This window comes from Nuphar pumila, chromosome 6, assembly GCF_984573655.1.
Source record: "Nuphar pumila chromosome 6, dmNupPumi1.hap1.1, whole genome shotgun sequence".
Classification (NCBI taxonomy): Eukaryota; Viridiplantae; Streptophyta; class Magnoliopsida; order Nymphaeales; family Nymphaeaceae; genus Nuphar; species Nuphar pumila.
In genome coordinates, this window is record NC_143254.1 from 2,588,248 (window position 1) to 2,613,646 (window position 25,399).

Sequence of the window (25,399 nt, forward strand, 5' to 3'; positions counted from 1 at the left end):
ATGGAGAGGAGAGGAGAGGAGAGAAAGGGAGAGGCGAGTCTCCTTCCATTTTTTCTGGTGCCCACACGAGATGCTTATAAGCAGAGAAGGCGTTATGGATAGATGGTGGCTGTGTTAGTTGTAGGCCGAGGAGTGAGGAGAGCCATGCAGAATTGAGACACAAACTGGGTGGCCTGACTTTGGTCCTTGGCCGGCAGGCAAGGAATGCATTGTAAGAGTCTCTCTCTCTCTTGGATAATGGCTGTACGGACTTTTCGGCCAATCGCTGTATGTATGACCGTACATTTAATCCTAGCCATTCAGCAGAACCATCTATATTGGATGGTTATGATTGAATGTATGATGAAGCTCATCATGTTTCAAATCATGGGACCCGTGTTCCAAGACTTACCGGTTCTTGTCTATATTTTAGGGCATGGGTCTATTAAATCAGCCAATAAATTCTTGACAAGTGGTTTGTGAAAAGATCCTGTTTTATGCCTATTAATGCCTCTATCTATAAATGCCTCAAAATGAAGGATACTAGCGGTTCGGATATGAAACAGCTAAACTTATAGGGATAGATATTGGAATCGGATCAGGAACAGCCAAAGATTGCAAAACCTCCATCCTAACCCTTTGCATCGCCACTCGAAATGGTTTTTGTAAGACTCCAAATTGGTAGTATCTCTTGTCTCTCTATTATCAAAGCCCTCCCTTGTCTTGAGATTCGGGTGGGCAACGAGCCTGCCCCGACCCAGCCCAGTAAGCATCTAGGTGTTTAGATTACTCTAGTATGCATCTAAAAATAAAAAATGCTTAATTTAACACATATTTTATTAATTAAACTATAGAAAATATGTTTATGTGTTTAGATTAAGCAAACACCCAAAACTTGGCTTTTTGAAACTGATTAGGATATTTTAGGAGTTACTCGTTAATATTTGTATATATTAATATATATCGTCAGAGGGAGACACCAAACTACTCATATATAGAGTAATGGGTCAGTGCTAAATAAGTTTTTCGGGCTTTTTTTCATTTTATTTTTAAATTCTAACCCTACAAATGTGATCTGTATACTTGATTTTATAGGAATCAGCTCTTGAAAAGTTTGATTCCAACACTTGGATAGGTTTTTATAAAGTTCAAAAAATCAACCATCCAAAATCTTTGTAAATTTTCCAGGCTCCAAGCATCATTTTTTCATTGAAAACACATGATCCAGGTGTGGATTTTTAGTAAATTGCCCATGCCCAAGACATTTATGAGGCTGGAACCACATAAAAAGCACCGAAGAAGCCCGAAAAAACCATTTATTATGTGGTTTAACACCAAATTGGTTTAGCACCGACTCATTTTCTCTCTCTCATATATATATATATATATATATATATATATATATATATATATATATATATATATATATATATATATATATATAGAGAGAGAGAGAGAGAGAGAGAGAGAGAGAGAGAGAGAGAGAGAGAGAGAGAGATTCCAAAGATGGAGGGTGGCTAAGTGCAGGGTCACACATTTTGTGTGCAATTTCACATGATTGGCCCTTTGCTGGGTTGGGGTATTCAATGAAGCCCAACCCCTGACCTGCGAACAAATGCATTTAAAGGGTCCTGACCTGAACAAACAGGGCATGAAACCAATCAGGAGCTGCTTGCCTTAAGCATATTTCATTAGAGACTCATATTTTTTCATCTTTTTTTTTATTAGAGGCCCTCAGCATGTGAAATATAAGCATTATATATATTTTTATTTTCAGCAGTGTGAGATTGGTGTTTTGGCTGATCAAGGTTGAGCTCAGGCCTGTAGTGCACTAATGGATATTGGGTCCGGTCATAAGAGTTCAGTTCGTGTAAGGTCAGTGGCATGATGTCAACCTGCACAAAAACTAGAGGTTGCAATGGGTCAGGTTTAATGTGGACCCGACCTGTACCAAACCCTTTGGGGTCAGGGTTTGGTTATAAAGAAGAAGGTTCAATTATAATCCTGGTCCAGACCCAATAGTTCTGATTAATAGATGGAGTCAGGTATGAATTGTAGTGAAACTTTGTATCAGACCTGGGTCCAACCTGAGTTTTCATTAAGATTTACTATTTTTCAATGTAAAAATGATAAAAAGTATTATTGTACCGGGTAAGGTCTGGTCTGGCTCATGTAATTCTTGTAGGAGGCCCGGGCATGGCTTTTCTTGTGATGAACTTGATTGGACCTGGGCCCAGACCCGGTGTCAGCACCTCAATGTCAAGACCCAGGTTGGGACCCACCTGGGTCTTAACCAGAACCGACCCATTGACAGCCTTAACAAAACTCCACTAGACCCACTGGGTGGGTTCTCACCCTATCATATGGAGTCAGGATGAGGGACTTACTGGTCAACTATGTCACAGGGGCATGTCATTTTGGGTGCATTTTAGCTGATGACATCAGCGGACACGATCCGACATTTACATCTATTAACATTATTTTAATATTATTAATAATATTAGAATATTTTTTAATAATATTTTAATATATATATATATTAGTATTAAAATATAAAAAAAGAATTTAAAACATGGAAAAGCTACACGTTTTAACATGAGAAGAAAGCGTGACAAAGACTTTTTGGACTTACAACTCGAAGAAACGCCATGGGACACCGAGACCTGGTCACGCTGGCTCAGCCTACCCTACCTATGATTGTTATACCAGCGGCATATAACTCTGAAGCTAGACCCTCCTCTCGTGGGGCCTATGCTTGGCGTCAGCTTGCGCAGAAAGAAAACACCCATATATATATATACACACCCATATATATATAAGAACTCGGGAGCCAGGCTGTTACAGAACAGTCAAACACGGAAACTTCGACCCGTCTCCAACATTTTCAAAGTGATATAATATTCGGTTCTTATGCACCGAGGGTTTACACCTATAATTCCACAAAACATTTTAAAGTCTTATGTCAATTCAAGGGGCTGTATTAATGCTGTTGATGGGTTGGACATCCTTCCTATGGTTGTCAATGGGTTGGATCTGTATTGAGCATCGGATACAACCCGAACCCAAATATATGAGCATGGGCATAAAATTGCTTACCCGAGTAATATTCAGGCTGCCACAAAACCAAACCTGAATAGCGTTTGATTGGAGTAGCAGGACATGTAGTGATGAGCATCTGCGTCACCCTGATCCAAGAATTGCGATAACTAGTTATTTTAACGGAAAAGCGCTTATGTAGTAATTCGGGTCTGTTTGGTCCTCTTGGATATCCAATATAAATCACATCTCAAACCTGACATGGGTATCAATCAGAGATGCATATATAATGCTCCATATCTGGGTATATCACATTTGTGTTCAGACTGGTCGGTTCTACTGGATCCCATCTCCAGACCCATTGACCGGCCCAACCCATATTATTATGGTTTTATCAGTTTATATGAGCTCTAGGATCCTGTAATCAATTATAAGTGCATTCAATACATATTGTCGGGGATGTAGCTGGCATAGTCCCCTGAGAAGGTGTTCATAATGGGTGCAAATGGGTTGGACTTAGTGAGACATTTGGTCCGAGTTTAATGCATATTTTCTTGCACATGCAGTGATTTATAAATGAAATCAATATGCATATTTAGATAGGTTTCATACTTATGCAATCGAACCTTTTAATATATTCAGATCCGGATTCCAAACAATGTTTTTTTGTCTGATCTGTGATTGGATCTAGATTTGATCATCTCTCTCAACAATTCGTACATATATAACTTTTTCTTGCAATATTCTTTTGACCATATCCAGTATTTCCATATAATCCGGATTCAATTCTTAAACTGGAAATTATTTGGATCCAGAACTGGATTTGGTCTTGTAGCTTAAAATCTAAAATTGGACTCGGATCTACCTTGATCCAACTCATATCCGATCCGTTTTTACCGTAGTATTCATGTAACCAGCGAGGAAGTCCAACATGTGCACCGGTGGATTTGACAAGTTTTAGTTGGACCAACATTTCTTAAAGACGGGTGGCAATGCATCAAGAACATCCATCTCCCTTGATCCGACGGCCCACATCTAGAGTTGTGGGAGGTATTTCGGTACGGATGGATGCATCTCCCACCGTTGGTGCGCGATGATGAAGGGCTGAGCTTACGTTAGATGGTCCAAACATTGTTGCTTAACGACTATGCAGGACAAGCTGGTTCGCCATCAACATCTCGAGTCAAGTGTTGACCCCAAGGCCATTGATGTCAAGATCAATTGGGCCCACCACATGCAAGATTTTTCAAAGCATTTACACCGTCCGATATTCAGACTTTGCGGCTCTGATTCCACGTTTTAAGGATCCAGTTTTGTGGAAAAAACCCAGAGGTGCGGACTAGACCGAGCCGAATGGTGAATTGGCACACTTGGTCTAGCCTAAGCTTAAAGCCTATACCACCTGACCTAGTTAGGTTGCTACGTCTCTAACACACTTCACATGTGGGTAAGATGTCTGACACGATTTTGGGACAAGACATAAGTTTTAAATTTTTTTTTTGAAAATAGGAAACGAATAAATGATTTTTAATAAATAAAAAACTAATTTGTTGATATTTTAGTACATAAAAATCATGTTTTTGAAATATAACTAAAATAATTAAAATTATGTCGGTCAAGACCCAACGAGGGTCCACTCTCTAGAGACCATGTTTAATTTTGTTGGGTCTTAACGGATCTATTTAACCCAAAAGTGTTCTGGGCCTAAGCTCGAATTAGGTAAGTAGTGAGCCTTTTTTTAGTTTAAGTTTCATACTTATTTATTCATTAATATTGCAAATCTAGATTTTTAGAATTTCTTGGTGAGAGAAAATCTTGCAATAAATTTAAAATTTATTGCAAAAAATATTAGAGGAAATGATATCATACACAAAATTTAAAAAACAAAGGAATTTCTATAAATGTAAAAAAAAATGAAAATATAAACAATCTAAAAAAGTGTTTCATATAGCAATAAAAATTACATGATATTTTATACAATAAACGCCATTGATATATACATTTGATAAGTATCCAACAAGGGATCCAACACCATTTTTGGAGAATATCCAACATTGAAGAAAAGTATAATTCGAATTAAATGAAAAATTCAAGCTTGGTAGCTTGATAAATAAAATTTTAATAGTATTTTACTAAAATTATATTTTAAAAATTTGTATAATTTTTTATAGAAAAGTTCCATGAGATCCCATTAGTATTTTGAATAATTAATGGTTAATCAAATAGGCTATGAGTTTGACATTAATTTTTTTATTTTTAAAAGGCCTATATGGGATATTGAATTTTGATGAGATGATTTTGAAAATATTTTTATAGGAAAGGACCTACTGAATTTATCTCTTAAGAGTACAACGGTAATATGGATATCCCACATCACTTAATTTTCCAATAAATGATAAAAATTAAAATTTATAGGTGCAAGTGTTGCAACCGTGCAACATGTGCCACAACTATGAACATCACTTCACATTACTTGTCCTACTGCTATTCAGAAATACAAAGTGTTTCAGCTAACACCGAGTGGGCCAGACCATATTACCTGAGAACCTCCTTCACATTGAGGGAACTTCAGCAGCTGTTGTGCCACAACTAAAGATGATCCTGTGTATTAGTGTTCAAAAACCTCTCTTATTATAGAAAAAAGTTTGTTTAATGTGATGAAAACTAAAGAAAAAAAGAAATCGATGCGACAAGAGGCTAAATCTCAGTGGACCATTGCAACAAGGTCACTTTGACACTTATAATACCTTGTTGCCAATTGCATTTCAAGACTACCTGCACGGCTCATATGCCACACAAGAGATCACCAATGACACGGGTCATTGGAAAAGGCAAGCTGGGGTTAGGCATAGTCCTACCAAATATCTCTTAAGCCCCATGTGGCAGAGGGATTCGAACCTGGGCCTTCAGCTTGGCACAGGACCCCGCTTACCACATGGGATACCACCACAGTGGTAAATGCCATTGATATTTGCAAACATGATTTTATTCTAGTCTGGTTTAGGCAAGCACCTATTGAGAACCACAAGAGTAGGGTTGTCAACTGGTAAGGTTTACCCATACAGGACCTGTACCAAACCCTATAGTGATGGGGTACGGTGACAAAATAAGAAGACCCAATTAAGGCCTGGGTCCGGACCTGAGGGTCCAATTAATACATGGATCCGGGTATAGTTTGTTAAATTTTATACCAGACCTGGCCCGATCCTAGTCCTAATTAAGACCCGCAAATTTTCAATGTAAAAAATGATAAAAAATATTATTTTACCAGCTATGGCCCGGGTTTGGTTCATGTAGTTATTATCGGGTCTGGGTATGGTTTCTCATATAGTAGGTCCAATTAGATTCAGTCTCAGAACCGATACCATACCCAAAAATCGGGGCCAGGTCTGGTTCCACCTGGGTATGAACCAAACCCGACCCATTGACACCCCTGCCCAAGAGAGTCTACCTGAAATATGCCAAACAACCCTGCAAACTGTTTTTTTTTTTTTTGCACTTTTTTAACAAAAACGGCCTCGTAGATGTATTTTTTTTTTATGTACAAGGAGAAACAACCCCCAAGATCATAGACCTAGCAGCGCTGTCTCTGCCAACAGTACTTACCCTTGTAGATGTACTTGGCATGAGTGATTCATGTTTTTCAATGAAATAATTTGAATTTTTGAGCATTGAAATTCATGAAAAATTTCAGTCATTGATTTTTAAAATTATGTAAAAATCTACTTACACCGTTACACGTCAGAATAGAACGATCTAAGAGTTAATCCTTAAGAAATAAATCACATCTACATATTCAGAATTAATAAAAGAAGCTCTTTGAAAACCCAGTTCGTGTGATTGCTTCTAATATTTCAGTTATATTCTAATGAGAGAGAGAGAGAGAGAGAGAGAGAGAGAGAGAGAGAGAGAGAGATTACGCGTGGTTCACTCGTAGCTACAACGAAAGCAATTATTGTGACATTAATTAATTAACTGTTCTTAAAGTACAACCAATCTCTCTCTCTCTATAAGCACACCGTACAGTCTAATCTTGCTTGTGTAGGAATATTTTCGATGCAAATTTGATTTATTATTATTATTATTTATAGTTGACTTATAGGTTGCCAATGAATTAAAAATTAAGATCCATGGTTACGTGAACTAGTATGGTAAGCCGGGTTCACTTTGGTGCCAACCTGTCGGGTTTACCTGAATCCGACCTGGACCAAACCCTATAGGGTCTGGGTATAATGACAAATAAGAAGACCCGATTAAACCCTGGGCTCGGACCTGAAGATCCGATTAATACATGGACCCGGGTATAGTTTTTAAAATTTTATACCAAACTCACACCTGAACACACAATTTTTTAATGTAAAAATGATAAAAAATATTATTTTACCAGGTATGATCTGGATTTGGTTAATGTAATTTTTATCGGGTTCGGGTATGGTTTCCTTTATAGTATACCCGATTAGACCCGAGTCCAGATCTCATATCATACCCGAAAATCTGGTCCAAGTCTGGTTCCACCTAGCCCCGAACCAGACCCGACCCATTGACACCCCTACTTAGAATGCAGTTTCCCCCCTGTAAAGCTTAGAATGCTTTTTAGGCTGTGTTTGACAAATGATTGCTGGAATGGGAGGTTATGCATTTAGTATAAGCTCGGTCAAATTAAACAACTTGGGTGGTGGATGTTTGAATATCAGCTACTGAGGTAGAAGTCGATCTTTCTTTCGTCTATTTCTTTTTTTTTGGTCACCTATATACATTGAGTGGAAGCAGATCAGGTCATGATGAACATGAGCTTTTTTGCTCAAGACAACATCTTGGCCGTCCATTTTGTATTTTGAAAAGTTAAAAAGTCAATGGAACAGTTATATGCTACGTGGCATTCATCCAAAATGCAAACAGACGGCCACGATGTTGGCATGAGCAAAAATCTCATGTTGACCTGATGTGCTTCCACATTGAGTGGCCTCCGGTTGGTAAAACCCCTGTGGTCCTCCCTGCCTACTGAGTAGGCCAGCTTTTATTTGCTCCAACGTTTAGGTTTGCTAACTATCACCATCTACTAGATTTGGTAGCTATTACTTTCCTAAATGAAGAAACTCCCCTCTGACTACCGGTTTCCAAGCAGAACCCTCTTTTATATTTGCACCAATCTTAGATCTGATAACTATTACCTCCTGCTAGATTTGGCAGCTATCCTTATACTATCTGCACCAAATCTTAGATTTAGGGATGGCAGTGGACCGGGGGACAACGGAGCTCCGCCCCGCCTCGCCCTGTTTTGACCGGGGATGAAGGGCATGAAACGGGGATGGAGGCCGAGATGAAGGTTAAAATCTATCCCTGTGTAGGGATGGAGGCGGGGATGGACTTACGCTTTTTCCCACCCCATCTCCGTCTCAATCCCCACCTAGCCTCGCCCTCAATCTTTTAAGGGATAACTATAGATTAAGGGGAAACGGGGGCCAACCCTGCCTCCCCTCCGTTTGAACCGGGGATGAAGGGCATGAAACGAGGATGGAGGCGGAAATGAAGGTTAAAATCTATTCCCGTGCGAGGATGGAGGCGGGGATGGACTTACACTTTTTCTTGCCCGCCCCATCTCCGTCTCAATCCCCACCTAGCTCCGCCCCACCCCATCCTCAATCCTTTAAGGGATGACTATAGACTAAGGAGAAACGGGGCCCGTCCTGCCTCACCCCGTTTGAACCAGGGATGGAGGACATGAAAGTAATGATGGAGGCGGGGGTGGAGGTTAAAATCCATCCCCATGCAGGGATGGAGGTTCGGATGGATGTTGAAACGGGGCGGGGGTGGAGACCTTGTCCCCTATCCCCGCCCCGGTCCACTGCCATCCCTACTTAGATTTATCACCTCCTGCTGGATTTGGTAGATACCAGTTTTCAAACAAAGCCTTTAAGTGAATTTACCAAAGGTCACCCGCACAATGATACATGCTATTACCGATTAAATTAACATGAGTTCACCACCACGGTTTTGTTATAAATGAGAAGGTCAGATTAGAGTCCGAGTCAAAGCTGAAGGATTGGATTAATATATGTAGCTGGGTATGGTTTGTGAAATTTTATACCACACTCGGGCCTGATCCAAGTTCTGATTAAGATCCATAATTTTTAAATGTAAAAATGATAAAAAAAATATTCTTTTTTCAGGTATGGTCCAAGTCTGGTTCATGTAGTCCTTATAGAATGCAGATATGGTTTCTCTTATGATGAGTCCGATTAGTCTCGAGTCCGGACCTAGTATCATAATCTCAAATCAGGTATGGGTTTGGTTTCACCTGAATCTAAACCAAACCTAACCCGTTGATACTTCTACCCATTTGGTGGGGTCCTGTGTCAAGCTGAAGACCCAGGATTGAACCTAAGGCAGCTGATGTTGCTTAACACTATTGGGGGCACGTAGGCTGAGTGAACCGAAGTTTTACCTTGCAGGAAGGCAGACCCATTAAGTGACCCGGTTCTCGATGAGGGTCTTCATCGTCGAAAAATATAAAAAACAGGCGCTCATCTATCTAGTAGAGTGGAGCAGGCGCAATCACTTTTCATGAACGGCATATTTTACGAACGACCTGACTGTACAACACATGTCCAATACAGTTTGTGGGTCCCTCAAATTTAACCGGTTTGTGCCATGTTTTATGTTGGGATGCAAACGGGTCACATCTGAAACAACTAAATAATAGGGGAGTCGGTCCGAAACAGCAAAAAATTGCAAAACCTTCATTTTGGGACCTACCCATTTGCAAATCCATAATGGGCCAAAGTATACGTGTCATGCCGTCAGATTTGTGCCTGTGTTTCTCTTTTCTAATGTATTTTTTCCTTTTTAGTGCAAGCTGGTGTATAACTCGGGATTTGAACCTGAGACCACTTGGTTATGATAGCACGATCTAACCATCCAATTGGTCCAATAAAAAAACCATCCCCTTGGTTGGGATCGATGGTTCGACGTAACCATCCGAGCTATTTCATTGGACCTCCAAGTGTAAACTGGTTTGCAGCATAAAAATTCTAGAACAAAGCGGTTTCAGTTATTATGCCATTTAGCCATCTAAAGAACTTAATGGCCCAAATATGACTTTATCAGAATACACCACCACAAGTTTGACAACTTTAATTACCTTTATTGACTTCCATTCCCTGAAGAGCGGCGATTTGGCCGATTGTTGGAGAGAGAGAGATCTACGCGCTTTGGAGGGTTGACTCAGGCATATAAAAAACCTGTTTTTGATGAATCAAGAGGTAAAAGCAATCAATTCTCGCCTGCTCCATCACCTGTATATAAATTGCCCCCCTCCCTCCCTCCCTCTCACTCACACAAACAGAGAGAGAGAGAGAGAGAGAGAGAGAGAGAGAGAGAGCCACAATGTCTCTCTCAACCATTATGTTGCCTGCCTTCACCCTCTTCTTCATCCTCCTCCCCTTCTCCCTCTCACAGAACGTCACTACCCCAGTCACCCCAGACAAGGCTTGCAATGTCACCACGAACCCTTCCTTCTGCAAGTCCCTCATACCTCCAAAGGCACGCTCCAACCTCTATGGCTACGGCCGATACCTCGTCAAGAAGTCGCTGGGCCAGTCGGCGAGGTTTTCCTCTCTCATAGATCAAACCATTAGGGACAATGCCACCCTCCCTTCGCAGGCGGCAGGCGCTCTCAAAGACTGCCTCCTTCTCTCCCAACTCACCACCGATTTCTTGCTCTCCTCCCTCACCACCCTCAACTCCAACGACACCACCAACCTCCCGAACGCGCAGGGAGACAAGGTGCAGACCCTCCTGAGCTCCATCGTCACCAACCAGCAGACTTGCTTGGATGGGCTCACCCAGGCATCCTTCTTAAGGAGCAAGAACTCCCTCCACGCTCCACTGATCAATGGTACCAAGCTCTACAGCGTTTCCCTCGCCATGTTCACCCACTCCTGGATCCCCAAGAAGAACAATACCAAGAAAGTCACCACCAAGAAGCCGGGTCGGCAACTTTCCGATGATCTCGATGTCGGCCGAGAGGGCTTCCCTTACTGGGTGAACCACGACATCTTCAAGATGAATCGGAGGATGGCTCTCGAGGGAGACGGCGTGCTCGTGAGTGACGTGGTGTTCGTTGCTCAGGACGGCACAGGCAACTTCACCACCATCGGTGACGCCGTTGCCGCCGCGCCGAACAACTCCGACGCCAGCAACGGCTACTTTGTGATCTACGTAGCGGCCGGCGTCTACCGGGAGTACGTGACCATTGACAAGAAGAAGAAGAACGTGATGATGGTGGGAGATGGGATCAACCAGACGATCATCACTGGGAACCGTAGCGTGGGGGATGGCTGGACCACCTTCAACTCTGCCACCCTTGGTAAGTTTGATGTTTACAGATCAACATCACGTTATCTGCATCCTTTCACCTAGTTTAGCCAATCATATTGCAATATTTTTTGTGGGGCTTGCGTTCTATTGCTGTGGGGCCAACGAACTAACGATGACAGAATTTTGAGTGGGGCCCGCATTCTGTATCTTGAATGCTCCGGGAAAACCAGCGTTTCCCTGTCATTTGCCGAGATATTTTTGGTTCCTATTATCGAAAAAAGATATTTTTGGCCTTGGATGAATCCAAACGCAACCTTTACCGTAGTTCCAATTCACAGATCGTAAAGAATTGGATTTTTTAATTGTTGCAAGCCCTTCGCTTTTTTTTTCAAAAAAATAGTTCTAATTTTTGTAACAAGTAGTGAAGACTACAAATATCGGATTTCGTGTTGATATTTTCAGAAGCCAATATCATCTTCAAAATATTAGGAAATTTTTATTAAAAAATATCACCTATTTTAAAAATATCACGATGATACGTTTCAACGTTTTACATTAGTGGTATTTCCTCAATCCTTTTGAACATGAAATTTTTTAATTTATCACAGGATTTTCCCTTGCCCAAAAATTCTGATGTAGAGTTTCCTGACTTTGGTCCATATAAAGTTGAGAAGAAGTGCAGAGAGTGAATTTCAATTGGGTCCGTGGCATCTTTTTATGTTTTTTTGACCGAAGCTTCATGGCACTTCTGCTACTAATAGGAAAATTTCTTCATGGTGCAGCTGTAGTCGGACAAGGCTTCGTCGCCATCGGCATAACTGTTCAGAACACGGCTGGATCGGCGAAACACCAAGCAGTTGCAGTAAGGAGTGGGGCTGATCTCTCCACATTCTATCAATGCAGCTTCGAAGGGTACCAAGACACGCTTTACACGCACTCCATGCGCCAGTTCTACAGAGAATGCGACGTCTACGGCACGGTGGACTTCATCTTTGGCAATGCAGCAGTGATCTTCCAAGACTGCAATCTCTATGCCAGGCTGCCGCTGCCGGGCCAAACCAACATGTTCACAGCCCAAGGCAGGACCGACCCTAATCAGAACACGGGCACCTCCATAATAAACTGCTCCTTATTGGCCACCGCAGACCTGGCAGCCAATGGTCAGATTCAGTCATATCTTGGCAGACCATGGAAGCAGTATTCAAGGACAGTATACATTCGTTCCTTCATTGATAGTTTGATCAATCCTGCCGGTTGGTCACCTTGGTCCGGTGACTTTGCCTTGAGTACCTTATACTATGGGGAGTATGAAAATACTGGTCCGGGTGCAGATACTAGAAACAGGGTTCAGTGGCCTGGGTACCATGTGATGACTTTGAATGACACTAGCAACTTCACCGTGGCCAACTTTGTGCAAGGTGATGTTTGGTTGCCTACCACTTCCGTGACCTTCTCGGTTGGCCTGGATTGAGTGGAAGAGATTGAGGGGAAAAATGTTGATTGAGTTTCGCAATGAGCTCAATCTTCTAGGTCACTGAAAAAGATGACAACAAAGTTGTGCTGTTTCCAAAAAGAAGAAGACAGCAAACTACTTAACAAAGCACACACGAATTTCCTGTGTCAAAAGTATTTTTTTTCGCCAATTATTTTTCAATTCAATTCTTGTCTGACTATATGGATTTGGAGATCCAAGATGTATTATTTTTATTGTTGACCTGCTCTTCAATGATATTTCCTTAATTCACACTGTGTGCATATTTGGCGCTTATTCCTATTTGAGTGCATGCCAGGCCTGAGCACCCAATGAATTGGTTATTGGCTTTGACTTAAAAAGTGTTGTGCGTATATATATATGGTGTAACATCGAATTCACAACACAAAGAATTCAACATTGCTTCGGACATGCTTGTGCCACTAAGGCATTTTTTTCCGCAAACCCTTTAGCGACAGTCAAAAAACCGCAGTAGGGTCTTTTTTTTTTACACACTCGGCACACGTTAGCATGTCTTACCCTTCGTTTCTCTTTTGGGCATCCGACGATATTCCCACCTATATATATATATATATATATATATATATATATATATGGATTAATATTTGGTGTCTGTGCCAAATTATACGAAACTATTGACATGAAAATCATAAATTTTAGTTTTATGAATGCTATCTACAATCTTTGTTTAGTGAGTTTTGAATAGATAAGCAGGTTTTTTAAGGGCTTAAAAAATGAAGTTTATAATGCACTACAATTTCATAACTTAAAAATTCACATTTTTGAATGGATATAACATGATTCAAGGAATGGTCCTTAGCAAACAATCCTTTCTGATGTGGTCAAATTGAGTTGATAAAGCTTGAACCAATGATTTTTAGGTCAATAGTTCAATATAATTTGGTACCTTCAAAGGAACCAAATTAACCCCTCTCTCTCTCTCTCTCTCTCTCTCTCTCTCTCTCTATATATATATATATATATATATATATATATATATATATATATATATATATATATATATATATATATATAAAAGGCATATCAAGTTTAAAAATATGGCAGTATCCGGTATTCTGTCGAAATTGGAGTTTTTGCTTTTAATAATTTGAAAATTCAGATCGTATCTCCGAGATAAAGTAAGCGATAAAACCACAGTTTTGACTTTCGTTAATTAATGAACAAAAGAATTGGGATAGTTAATTAGTCACTAAACCTAAGATATTGATTATTCAATCGACAGTACAATTATGAGGTGTGCAACGATCTGATATTGCTTATTCAATTAGCCGTTAGACGGTGCAGTACATTATTTAATTAGTTTATTTTTTTTTATATTTTTTTATATTTGTAAGGTAGGGTAAGCGTAGAGAGTTGTAAATTCTAGTATGTTACAAGGGACCACGGGAGACCTGCCTCAGCCCATCACGTCGTGTAAAACTCAATTAGGCCCAGCTGACCAAATTGATAGGAGAGGCTGGGCCTTTAGATCAAAAATCGAATTTAAAAGTTGGGCGTCACTACAGGAAAAATGGGCTTAACTGGCGCAGCATTTGCGCCAGTGAAAGCATTGACTGGAACAATAGCTGTGCCAGAAGTCACGCCATTGAAACTCTCGCCGGTAAAAGCTTTCACAGGCGAAAATTGCACGCCCCAGTGAAAACTATTTTCACTAGTGCAGACTCAACGCCAGTGAAAAATGATTTTCACTGCCACAGACTTAGTAGGCAGGCCCATTAAGTGACCCAGTTCTCGGCAAGGGTTCCTCATCATTAAAAAAAAAATCAAGTCCTATTTTGACTTGCACCTAACTTTTAGACTAGCTTAATTAGGAGTTGAAGTTGATTGGACCTGGTAGGTTTGTTAGGCTAATCTAGCCTTATATATATATACACACCAAAGCCGACTCCGTGGGTGGGATAAGGTCCAGTTTAAAAGAGAGGGCGTGCAAACTGGTTGGGATTCAGTTGAGATGTAAACATGTCAGATTTGTATATGAAAGGGAAAAAGCTGCTACTGAAGCTGGTGAATGTATCCAAATTCTCCGCTGTTAGTTGCATTCAGATTTGTAAAGTCCACAAAAAAAAAATCGTTTCAAACATGTGCCATTGTCGTTCCGATTGCGTTGGACCTGGATTCGAGCCCGACTCGGATCCGAGCCTTACTCGGACCTTGCTTCTCGAAAGACCGAGAAGCCTGCGTCTTTAAAAGATGCAAGCCTTCTAGCAAAGGGCAAAAGCCCTCGCCCCTTTCTCTCTCCTCACTGCCTCCTGATGCCTCCCGTTCAAGCAGACGTTGGCGACCGAAGCTGCCGGCCACCCCTCCGAACACCACCACCTTCTCCTTCTTTCTTGCTGCCACTGACGACCACCGATCATCGACCACCCTCTCTTCGATCGCCACCTGCCGGCCACCCCTCTTCGAACACCACCACCTTCTGCCCTTGTTCCCACTACGACCCCCGATGACCCACCATCTGTTCCTCCTGCTCCAGCATCTCGACCGACGTCCACCAGCGACCACGCCGGTGAGCTTGCCTGTTCATTGCCTCCTATACCCTCGCACCCTTTCTAGGTTCTCCGGCAGTGCCCCGACGTTCGGTTTGTTGCCCTCTTCTTCTTTTGTGTTTTTCAGGTGACGCTGGAGTTGTCACCGCCAACCTCCTCCTCAGGTAAGCTCCCTCTCTATCTCTCTTTTACTTCTCGTCGCAGTTCGGTTGGCAAGGAAACTCTACCCCTTCCACTTCGTTTGATCGTCCGACAGGAGGTGGAGCCTCCCGCCATTGTCTCTTACCGGAGGGGAGGGGGGATCCTGCCTTTCCCCCTGTCTCTCTTTCCAACTTGTCGGCAGGGGGCTCTGCCCCCTACCGCTGGTCCTTTTCGACAAGGGCTCCACCCTCTTGCCCCCTGCCTTTGTGTTTGATCGGTCGGCAGGGGGCTCTGCCCCCTGCCTTTGTTTTCGTTCGGACGGTAGGGGGTTCAACCCCCTGCCTTTGTTCTCATTTGGCCGGCAAGGGGACTCCGCCCCCTGCCACCGTTGCTTCTCGGCGGGGCGAGGGTGGAGCCCCCGTCTTTGTTTTCAATCGGTCGACAGAGAGGCGGAGCACCCTGTCCTTGTTTCTTTCAGTCGGCAGGGGGTGGAGCCCCCTATCCTCTTTGTTCTCCGACCGACAGGGGCTCTACCTCCCTGTTGTTGTCTTTTCTCGTCAGGCAGGGAGGGCGAAGCCCCTGCATGAGTGGTTCTTCTACTGACAAGGGGGGCTCTACCCCTTGTCGTGTTCCCCTTTCGTCAGGCAGGGCGGGGCAAAGCCCCCTGCCTGTGTCTTGTTCTTTGGTCGGTAGGAGGCTTCGTCCCCCCTGCCATTGTGTTTTACCAGTGGTTGGCCAGGGCGGGTTCCACCCCCCTGCCTGTTTTCTTCTGCTTCTCTCTATGGGCGCAGGTGAGTGACTGGGTCCCTCCCTGCTGCCTTATTTTCGCTGGGATGGGGCCTGTCTCCTATCTCCTTCTCTCCATGTTTTGCTTGGCGGATACGGGCTCGACCCCTGTCTCTATTTTTCTCGACGGTCGGGGCAGAGTCCCTGCCTCTGCACTTTTTTGCAGGGCTGGCAGGGGACCCAGCCCCCTACCGCCTCTGTTGCTCTCTGGCACTGTCTACCGTCATCTGCTAGCATAGCCCTGGCAGGAAGACCTTCGCTGTTTCAGCAGGCAGGAAGCCCAGGGCTCCCTGTCTCTGCTACTCTTCTGCAGGGAGCTCAACTCCTTGCCTACCCTCGTATCAAGGTCTGGCACTGTTGCAGTTCTTACCGGACCCGCTTCTCATTTTCTCTACTTATACTAATGACGTTACGCTTGCAGGTTGCACGATGAAGCACACTCATGCTCTGTGGCTCAAAGTCATTCGCACCTACATTCATAGGCGCACGGGTATCCACAACCCCCCAAGGTAGAAGAAAGTTGCGTGAAAGTACTATGAATGAACAAAATTAAGATAAAGAAATGATAGCTAAAGTAAAGGACAATTATATATATATATATATATATATATATATATATATATATATATATATATCTTTTAACTCAAAAATACGGTTTCACGATCTTTGTCCTTCTTTTTTTTATTGTCCTTTACCTTTCTGTTACCACCGCGATTTATGTGCCCAGGATTTTAATTTATGACTTTACTCTTTCTGTCCTTTACCTTTTTGTTGTCGCCACGCTTTATGCGCCTAGACTTTTAATTTCTGTCTTTTCATTTGATATCTTTCAACTCAAGGATGTGGTTTCACGATCCTTGTCCTCTTTACATTTCTGCACTTTTCATTTCTATTGCCCTACGCTTTATGTGTCATGGCTATTTGCTTTTCTGTACTTTTCCTTTCTGTTGCCCTACGCTTTATGAGCCACGACTATTTATTTTTGTGCACATTTTCTTTTTGTGGCCCTGCGCTTTATGCGTCATGGCTATTTGCTTTTATGTACTTTTCCTTTATGTTGCCCTGCGCTTTATGTGCCTTTGTTGGTTACTTTCTGCTTTTAATTTCAGCATTTCTTTGTTGTTTCCTTTCGCTTTATGCGCCTAGGCTTTGCTGTTGTCTTAGTTGCTTGCATTTATGATCATGTTGTTGATTACTGTTGTACTTCTTGCTTATGTTGTATATTGCTATTTCTATCTTTGCGTTGGCAACTTTTGAGTTTTGTCCACACAAGATCAGGTTAAACTCTGCATGATGCGAGTGCATGCGTACTAAGGTTCACTCCTTTTTGGGCGATGCAAAATTGGGTACCAACGCCTTGGTCTCGAGAAAACATGCCTTATAGGGATTCTATTTTCTCTCGAGAATGCTTACATGATTGAACTTGCTTCGGTTGCCTTTGAGTGACCCTTGCCTACTATCGTAATCACGTCCTTGGCAGTGACGTTGTGTGATACGATGATGTGTAACATAAGAGGTTGTTAAACCTCATGATGTACAATAGGGCATAATTGTTGAAATTCTCAAAAATAGTGACTAAGCGCCTTCATAGTCAAGATGCTCGAGTAGATCTACTGGACCCGAGCATGTAGAACGGGGCAGCGGTTACAGAAACCTCCATCGTACTCGTTCGAAGTAGTTCATCAAGATAGATGATGGATGATAAAAAACTCTAATGGACAAGTCATTCATGGCTATTATGGGCAAATGACTCAGCTTCCTCGGTCATCGAAGTTAGGAGAAAAAGAGCTATCACACTTTTGCAGAAGTTGGATGCATCCATAGGCCTTGTATGCCTTTGGGGACTTACTCTCTTGGTCACTGGTCGTTCTCTTAGGAGCGGACTAAGTTAGTCATTCAAGGTAGCATAAAATACATGGCATAATGAACCCCCGAATCGATCTCGGTTGTTTCTACGTTTCGTGCCTTATGCGTACCCACAATGACCAGTTAATAATCAAAACAACAATATGATTGACTCACACCACTGTTAGACTTGCACTTTAGTAGATTTACGATAGTTAATTTGCTTTTGAGCTTGGTTACATGCTTTGTTATAACTGCTTGTGGCTAGTACTTTTTATTTGCCCGTGGAATTAATTTCATTATTGATTCATATGATTACACAATTATGAGTATACTTTATATTACTTGTTGTTCTTTCTATTTTTTTGCGTACCTACCAGTTTTTTGTGATACTGACCCATTTTATGAGTATAGGTGACGAGTAGGCTCTCTTCACAGTCGATGGCGTGGTGCAACATGATCAAGGCTTCACCCTTCTTGTTAACGTCCTAGCTGCTCATTTTGGATTTTGTACTTTTGCTTTCAGGGGAGGAAAACCACAAATCTTATACAAGCTAAACTGTTTATCAGAAAAATTTACCTTTTGTTCACTAGTTGTTTTGGTTAGAAATGGTTCCGTTGGAATTTTGTGATAACGTGCTCAGAAGGATCGACTTGTTTTTTTTTTAAAAAAGAAAATTCACTATTACTAAAAGTTTTCGCTTTACAATCTCTAAATTTTCAAAAGGATTTCACTAAAATTTTTCTTATTTCAAGTTTAACTTTTGGGGCGTTACAAGATTAGGGTGTTTCAAATCCTTGGGCTTGGGTATGATCCAACTCATTGACCATCTAACACATCACACATATACATAGATAGAAAATGGGCTGGTGTTTTATCATTATTTATTCACTAAAGAGATTCCAGAAGATGTGTTTATCATTATTTATCCACTAAAAACCATGCTTTGGATCAAATCAATTTAATAATAATTTTTTATTTTTAGTTAATCAAGTTTTTGATGTAATATTTTTTTGTTGAACTAAAACTACGTACAAACATAAAAAAAAATGATTAAACTAATACATGTTTTCTACTAGGGATCACATCTATGAGTTTATATTAAGCAAAAACATATGCAAGTATAGTTTTTAAAGAGGTATGAGCGGTACTTGCATGAAAGCTAGAGGAAAATGAAAGTCAAATCCCAGTTACCTTTAAAATTAAGTTAAGAATGTGTATAACCCCTCTTTCTTCCAACAATGTTACCTTTAAAATTAAGTTAAGAATGTGTATAACCACTCTTTCTTCCAACAATGTCCCTTGATGCTTGACCTGTTGTAGCATCATGTCACAAGGACACGGATAAAAGGACACGAGATACACCATTTTTTATTCAATTTTTTTTTTATTAAAAATAGTATAGAAAGGGACTCGACACGAGGGCAAGTCGAAGAATTTGTGTAACATACCCTCTCCTAGCTTTGAAGAAAACAATCATGTCATAACACAGTTTCTCACGTGATTTTCCAAATTTCTGAAGAATCATAGGAAATTTTCACCAAGCTACGATGTCAATTTTTAATATATATTTTCCTCTTTCAAGAAAAAAAGTGAGTACGTAGAAAAAAAATAAAATAAAATAAAATAAAATAAGGGAGGAAGTGGCCGCCGACTGACATTTCAAAAAGCTGTGGCCAGGGATGCAGGCCAGCCTGTTTAACGCGCAGTCAATCTCCAGGAAGCTTCCTTGCAACCAGGCTTCAACAATTTCCAGAATTTGAATACCAAACCGCATTTAAAAATAATTTTGATCTGGTTTGGATTGAGGGAAGATGGTTGTTAGAGATGATTTTATTGATCGGACTCCATTTCCGGTTATAATAGGATGCGATTATATGGTTTTGATTTTTTTACTATTGAAATATATATCTGGGTTAGACGGATATTCAGATAAACAGATTTGGTTAACATCCAAATTAATCTGAATATAAATAAGAATATGTTTAGCCAACAACCAATTAGTTAAATCCAGAATTGACCACATTCAACTCGAATCTGAACGGTTTATATCCTTAATGGTTGTGCACATTTTGGCACTTTTTTTTTTTTGGGGATATGTTGAATAAGAATCCAAATCGGACAACTAAGGGCACACTTGAGCCGAGCTCGACCCAAGCTAGGGTGCGGTCGAGCTCGGCTTGCTTAAAAAGCAGCACTCTTGAGCTCGCCCGTGGCTTGAGCTCTGGGTAAGCTTGAGCCAATAGTATTTTGATACATTGGAAAACGGTGAGATTTTGAAAGACATGAAAATAAATAGGGTTTTGACATCTCCTGAGTTTTGCAGATTTTAGAGATCAGGACGTTCATTTGTGACAATGGTTGGCTTACAAATCCTGGTATTTGGATCCACACCTCCATTTTCCAGGTTAGTCATTATTGGAAGTAGGTAGGTAGGGGTGTCAACGGGTCAGGTTTACCCGGACCCGATCCAATCCAAAACCTATAGGGTCCGGGTATGGTGATAAACAAGAAGACCCGAAGTCCGATTAATACAAGGAACCGGGTATAGTTTGTGAAATTTTATACCAGACCCCGGCCCGACCCGAGTTCTGATTAAGACCTGCATTTTTTCAATGTAAAAGTGATAAAAAATATGGTTTTACTGGGTATGGCACAGGTCTGGTTCATGTAGTTCTTATCAGATGTGGATATATGGTTTCTCTTGTGGTGGGTCCGATTAGACCCAGGTCCAGACCTGATACCATACCCGAAAATGGGGTCAGGTCTGGTTCCACCTGGGTCCGAACCAAGTCCAACCCCTTGACACCCCTATAAGTAGGGATGCAAATGGGTCAGATCCAGTATAGGTTTTGTGATTTTTGGCTGTTCTGACCTGATCTGGATCCGTCTCTTTCATGTATTTAGATGTTGCATATCCGATCCATTTGCATCCCTAATGCGATGAAGACCGATGTTCAAGATCAACGTTTCATATTTTAATGTTGCCCAAAAAGAGGCACTATATACATATTGAGTACCCTAAATTCAGGGAAGACAAGATCAAGCCAAATGCACATAACTATGTGCTGCATTTGGCATCCCCAAGACACCTTAGCTCAATTTTTTTTTTTAAAGGCAAGCTGGGGTTAGGCGGACTCATACCAGAACAACAGCCACCCTATGACGCAGAGGGATTCGATCCTGCGCCTTTAGCTTGACAACAACCCCCCCCCCATCACATGGGATAATACCACCTTTGACACCTTAGCTCAGTTGGTGCGTATACCCCCACACAAATCACATGATTTGATGTAGAGGTATCAATGGGTCGGATTTGACTCGGATCCGACCCGTGCCAAACCCTATAGGGTCAGGGTTTGGTGATAAATAAGAAGGCTTGATTAGAATCTGGGTCAGACCCGAAAGATCCGATTAATATATGGAGCCAGGTATCGTTTGTGAAATTTCATACTAGACCCGGGCCTGACTCGAGTTCCAATTAAGATCAACAAATTTTCAATGTAAAAATGATAAATTATATTTTATTTTATTTTATTTTATTGGGTATGGTCTGGGTCTGGTTCATGTAATCCTTAGAGAATCTGGGTATGGCTTCTTTTGTGGTGGATTTGATTAAAACTGGATCTGGACGTGGTACCATCATCTCAAGTCAGGTTTGGGTCTGAGTTTACATGGGTCCGAACCAAACCCAACCCAACCCGTTGACACCACTAATTGGATGGTCTAATCCGAGGGTACCCCTTGTTTAAGGTAACACGTGCATGGGAAGAGGGGTGCTGATTGTGTTAGATCCAAATTCAAGTCCAATTGCGTCTGAATTAGAAGGGGTCTCCCTAATCTTATTTTGCTTACCCCAAATAAGAAAAAAGACAAAAAAGGATAAATCAAAGGTCCAGTTAATCGGATTATGTATGGATTTAAATAAGATTTTTTACGTAGGATTTATGTTCGGATTTGGATAAGATGTGATCCTTTCAATTTTTCACATGTAACAAGAAATTTTTTGTCCTTTTTCCTTAAGATAGTGCTACCCATAGTGACAAAAGTTTAAAACAGCAAACTATCGGCAGTTAAAAAACTCGGGAGATTTTTATAAATATCACGATATTTGTCACGGTTTGAAAATCTCACAATAAATTGCCATTTTAAACTTTCAGGCAATTTCTGGTGATATTATCGTGAGATTTTTATAAATCTCACTATATTTGCCAGAGAGGCACTACTACCATGTATTATTTTGGATCTAGATTCAAATGCACTTAATCAGATTTGAGAACATAATACATGGAGAACAACCATTAGTTAATTGTGGCTCTTATGCTTGCCCATTTTTCTGTCCGCCTTGAATCGATGCAACCCCAGACTTGGAGGCAAATTGAATGCGGTTGAGTTTCCTGAGTCGTATATATATATATATATATATATATATATATATATATATATATATATATATATATATATATATATATATATATAAAGAGAGAGACCGTGGATGTAGGTTCACCCGAAACCCAACCACATAATTAAATGGTCAACCGTGTGGTGCGTGTGAACGTGTTTGAGATTCTCTGGGTCTTTAAGTACATACGAATACTGAAAAAATTTCAATTAGACAAACAATGTGACCCTTTTTTTTTTTATAGACAAGCTGGGGTTAGTCCGACCACCATCAGTTATACAACATACCATTAGGTTTTGAACTTGTAACGTCCCAAGACATGGTGATGTGCATTAACAGCTCCTACCAAACAATCCGAACCCCCCATTGATACAATGTGACACTTGGTAACAAATGTTTTTTTTAGTGTTGAACAAACTAATTAAATATAATATGCCTTGAGCTCAGTGTTGTGAAAAGCGCGCCTTGAGTTTTTATTCAATTAGTCAAAGCTATATAACTTGTTTTTAAGTTATATAATTAGTTTTTATTTGAGATTTTTTATTTTTTATTAGTTATTGCTTCATCAATAAACTATTTTTTATATTTTTAGATATTGTTTATGGTTTTTTAAATTAAAAAAATATTTTAAGACTTACCCTTTACGCCTCAAGGCCTTTCACAACAATGCTTGAGCCTTCTAAATTGCACATAAATAAATGGTCTGTTTAACATTAAACTAGTGGTGTTTAATATTTGATGATTAAAATACCTTTGAAGGAAGGGTATTTCTTAATATTCTGGTTACTTTTTTTTTTCTTGGGGGTATTACAGTTCGTTTGAACTACATGAAAATTGAAAAGTCAAAACACCTTTTTAAAAAAAAGTAACTTAATGAAGCTATGAAAGGTATTTTTTGACATAAAAAGAAACCCATGTATATTTTAAAACACCATTGGTTTAAAGGTGTTTTAGCCATTTTTAAGAGATTGATTCCATTTAATGCTAAACCCAACTAGTTTAATATTAGATTAAACTTAAATAAACAAACAAATGAAGATCAATTGCAAAATATGCTGAAAGAAAGAATGCGCCGAGCGATGCTAGAAGGGCCCCTTTGCAAAATACTTTCCTTTATCTTCTTCAAACCAATTAGGCGGTGAAGGGCACACTTATCTTGGGAAGCCAAACATGTCCTCCCAAAAAATTGGACACGGTGAAGTTGCTGGAATCGTTTGCGGTCATCACATGGAACACAGGCCATTTGACTCTGTGGCTAGTAGCCGCACCTGGGCCAATGTTGTTATACTCCCCATAGTATATCGTGCTCGGGGGGGAATTTCCGGACCAAGGCGTCCAACCGGCAGGGTCGATCAAGCTACCAAGATTGGATTGCATGAACACCGTCGTTGAGTACTGCTTCCACGGCCTACCCAGATACGTCTTCACATTGGCATTGGCTGCAGAGAGATCTGAAGCAGACAGGACGTTGCAGTTTATGATGGAGATGCCTGTGTTTTGGTTTAGGTGCTTTCTGCCTTGAGCAGTCACCGTGTTGAACTGCCTTGAAGAAGGCATCCTGACATAGATATTGCAGTTTTGGAAGACGACTGATGCGTCTCCGAAGATGAAGTCGACGGTGTCGTAGATGTCGCACTCTCTGTAGAACTGAAGGAGGGAGTGGGTGTAGAGAGTGTCCTGGTATCCCTCGAAGCTGCATTGGTAGAAGGTGGAGAGATTGGCGCCGTTCCTGACTGCCACGGCTTGGCCCTTGGTTGGCCCGGCCGTGTTGCGAACAGTGATACCAATCGCAACGAAGCCTTCTCCAAGTACAGCTGCGTACACAATGCCCAGAGAAACCACAAACTACATTGTCAGGTTTTCTAGTGAAGAATGCTGTAGGAAAAAAAAAAACTGTAACCAAGAAAGACTGCAACGAACTAAGCACCAAGGCTACTCACCTAGAGTTTGAGAGTTGAAGGTGTTCCAGCCATCTACGACGCTGTGTTGTCCGGTGATGATGGTCTTTCCGATCCCGTCTCCCATTATCATTATGTACTTGTTGCTCTTAGGGACGGTCACGTACTCCTGGTACAGTCCCGCCTTTACGTGGATCACGTAGTATCCCTTGCTACCGTCTTTGTAGGCAGAAGCTGCAGCGACGGCCTCGTTGATAGTTCGGTAGTTGCCACTCCCGTCCTGAGCGACCACCACCCTACCAACCGTTTGCAGAGCCGTCCTCCTACCAGAGCTAGACGGGAAGATGCGCCTGTTGGCCCACCGTGGGGCACCGTCGCTCCCTACTCTCAACTCGTCCAGCAATTGCCTGGCAGCGTCTGCCTTCTTGTTCTTAGATGAGAAGGAGTTGGCGAACATGGCCAAGGAGGTGCTATAGAGCTGAGACCCATTGACCAGTGGGGCATATAGTTTGTGGCCGTGGTGCAAGACGGACGCCTGGAGTAGCCCATCGTAGCATGTCTCATGGTTAGTGACGATGGCGCTCAGTAGGGTGTGAACCATGTCGGTTTGGTCGCTGGGCAACCTGGTGATGAGCTGAGGGCGGTGAGGGAGGAGAGCAAGAAGTCGGTGGTGAATTGCGATAGGAGGAGACAGTCGTCGAGTGCGCCTGCTTCCTGCTGCCTTAGGGTGGCGTTCTCCCTTATGGTTCGGTCGATGAGGAAAGAAAACCTCGCGGATTCTTCCAGGGATTTCTCGACAGGATATCGGCCGTAGCCGGAGAGGGTAGAGAGTGATTGTGGGGCTAAGAGGGACTTGCAGAGGGAAGGGTTGGTGTTGAGGTCACAGGCTTTGTCTGAGGTGATCCAGGCAGTGATGTCTTTTGAGGAAGAGGAAGGGAAGAAGGTGAAGAAGAGAGCGATGATGGTGATGAGGAGGGTTTTGGAGGGAAGCAT

At 41.5% G+C, this 25,399-nt stretch overlaps 2 pseudogenes across 1 annotated transcript; one reads left to right on the forward strand and one right to left on the reverse strand.

The window, feature by feature from the left end:
- The first annotated feature begins 10,401 nt into the window (after window positions 1-10,401).
- Window positions 10,402-13,078, forward strand: LOC149833660 (pectinesterase pseudogene; annotated as a pseudogene). The gene is made up of 2 exons (XR_016432420.1): window positions 10,402-11,383; window positions 12,117-13,078. The product of XR_016432420.1 is annotated as a pectinesterase pseudogene (transcript).
- Window positions 13,079-23,630: 10,552 nt separating this feature from the next.
- On the reverse strand, window positions 23,631-24,695 carry LOC149833661 (putative pectinesterase/pectinesterase inhibitor 20; annotated as a pseudogene).
- Window positions 24,696-25,399: the final 704 nt, after the last annotated feature.